Consider the following 3,006-nt stretch of genomic DNA (forward strand, 5'->3'; position numbering starts at 1 on the left):
ACAGAAAAGCAAACAAAAAAGCATGTATTGTTTTGATTTCTAACTAAAGCTAAATTTATGTATTGAGAATTGGCATCTTTACAGTACTGAGTTTATCTATCCAAGAATAAGAAATGGTTTTGTATTCAAGTCAACTTTTGCATTTCTGGGGTACATTTTAAGGGTTTCATTGTAGGCTTCGCACATTTCTCATTAAGTATTTCTTGTTATTGTTTTGCTTATACCATGCCACTCATTGGTAATTTCATATGTGAAAACCATTGATTTGCAAGTTAATTTTATATCTTATTACTTTGCTGTACTGCTTTATTTACATATTACTTTAGTGGTATTGATATATTAGGGTTAGTTTTGATATTCTGATGTTTTAATATTCCATGGAAACATTCAGGTCATCCATATAAAGATGTTTTTGCCTTTGCAATTCTGATTCCCCTCATTGTTTTATCTGAGTGCTTTGCTCTTTTCACCAATATTAAAATATAATGGAGATAGTAGGTATCTTATTCCTTTATTTCATTCTTACTTTCCTTTGATGGGAATGCTTATAGTATTTCCCTGTTAAACAAGATGCCAGATTTTACTTTTTAAAAAAATCAGAGGGTTCACCTTTGTCAAAGGCCTTTTCATCATCCATGATCATATTTGTCCTTAGATCTATTGATATCACTGTGTAAATTCTATGAACAGATTTTCTAATATTGAACCATCTTTGTATCAGTCATGCTGTATCTTAAAATGTGCTATAGATTCTGTTTATTAATATTTTATTTAGGACTTTACTTAGGACTCAATATTCATATGTAAGATTGGTTTGTAGTATTTTTGTACAATCTTTGTCAGATTTAGGTATCAATGTTATATTAGCTTCATGAAAAGAAACTGAATTTTCCTTCATTTTCTTTATTTTGGAACACTTCACATAATGTTAGGGATTACCTGGCCTTTAAAAGATTTGGTAGTTTCTCCTGAAACCATGTAACAAGTAGTCCCTTGATAACTCTATTCCCTCTTCAGAAATTATTTTCACTTTCTGCCTCCACTAGGATTTCAGTAAATTCTATTTTCCTATGAAATTAATCATTTATTTAAAAAATTCACTTGTACCAAGCTATGTATAGTAATTCTATTAGTTTGCTTGAATATCCTGTTTCAGTGGCCATTTCTCACTTTTATTTATTCTTTTGGTATTTGTGCTTACTCTTTCTTGATTGGGTAAGCTAGGGATTATCTTTTTCTTTTTTTTCCTTGAGAACCAGAACTTATCAACTCTATTATTTATTTTATATTAATTACTTTCTGCTTTAAACTTTATTAAAAATTTCTGAAAAAGAATAATTGAAAAAAAAAAAAAAGAAGAATTGTCAGAGTTTATGGAAATTCAATTATATCAGTGATGGGGAAAATCCATAGTTTTAAAATATTTTATGTGAGAATTAAAATCAGTGAATTATTCAACTCAAAAAAGAAAGTAAACAAGAAGATGGAAAGCAATAAAGATAAAACTCCCAAAGTAAGACCTTTTTCAAGTCAGATGTTGACAAGACAGAAGCAAGTGCCAGCACATTCTCTTTGATTAGCTCCTGAATTTCAACTGCTGTGGGAGGATGGAATCCTGGAACAGTCTTTGGATTCCATGAGTTCTGACCCAAGTGCTGGGTGACAATCTCCTCTGGTGGCCCAGGCATTCTAACCAGAGACAGAACAGAATGCAGTTTCTCCACATGGATCTTTACACAGTCTTTAATATTAGTAACCTGTTATGCAGCATGAGAGGCAGCACTGATGCAACTCGATCCCTACTAATAACTTCTTTTTAAATGTGGTGTTAGATCATAAATTTTTTTATTTTTTTAATTGAAGTATAGTTGATTTACAATGTCATGTTAGTTTCAGATATACAACACAGTGATTCAGTTTTGTATGTATATATATATATATGTGTGTATATATATATATATATATGCTTCTCTTGTGGCTTAGCTGGTAAAGAATCCGCCTGCAATGCAGGAGACCTGGGTTTGATCCCTGGATTGGGAAGATCCCCTGGAGAAGGGAAAGGCTACCAACTCCACCATTCTGGCCTGGAGAATTCCATGGACTGTATAGTTCATGGGGTGGCAAACAGTCAGACACGACTGAGTGATTTTCACTTCACTTCATGTATATACATACATACATATATTCTATTTAAAATTCCTTTATAGGTTATTACAAAAATTTTTTCTAAAGAATTTTATTTTTGGCTGTGAGGTCTTTGTTGGGCAGGCTTTTTTCTCTAGTTGTGGAGAGCGGGAGCCACTCTATAGTTACAGTGCAAGGGCTTCTCATTGTGGTGGCTTCTCTAGTTGCAGAGTATGGGCTCTAGGACACACAGGCTTCAGTAGTTATAGCTCCCAGGCTCTAAAGCATAAGCTCAATAGTTGTAGCACATGAGCTTAGTTACATTAAAATTAAAGCTAAAGTTAAATATAATATGTAAATGTCAACAGGTTTACATTAATCTCGGCAAATAAGTATACGATTTTATGTTTGCCAATGTTGAGTACTTATTTCCTGAAATCTTACCTACCCTCTTCAGTTTCAATTATATTTGACAGACATTAATGGGGAAACAGTGGAAACAGTGGCAGACTTTATTTTGGGGGGGGAGGGAAGCTCCAAAATCACTGCAGATGGTGATTGCAGCCAGGAAATTAAAAGATGCTTACTCCTTGGAACAAAAGTTATGACCAACCTAGAGAACATATTAAAAAGCAGAGACATTACTTGCCAACAAAAGTCCATCTAATCAAAGCTATGGTTTTTCCAGTAGTCATGTATGGATGTGAGAGTTGGACTATAAAGAAAGCTGAGCACCGAAGAATTGATGCTTTTGAACTGTGGTGTTGGAGAAGACTCTTGAGAGTCCCTCGGACTACAAGAAGATCCAACCATTCCATCCTTAACCAAATCAGTCCTGAGTGTTCACTGGAAGGACTGATGTTGAAGCTGAAACTCCAATAC

This window comes from Cervus elaphus, chromosome 19, assembly GCF_910594005.1.
Source record: "Cervus elaphus chromosome 19, mCerEla1.1, whole genome shotgun sequence".
Taxonomy (NCBI): domain Eukaryota; kingdom Metazoa; phylum Chordata; class Mammalia; order Artiodactyla; family Cervidae; genus Cervus; species Cervus elaphus.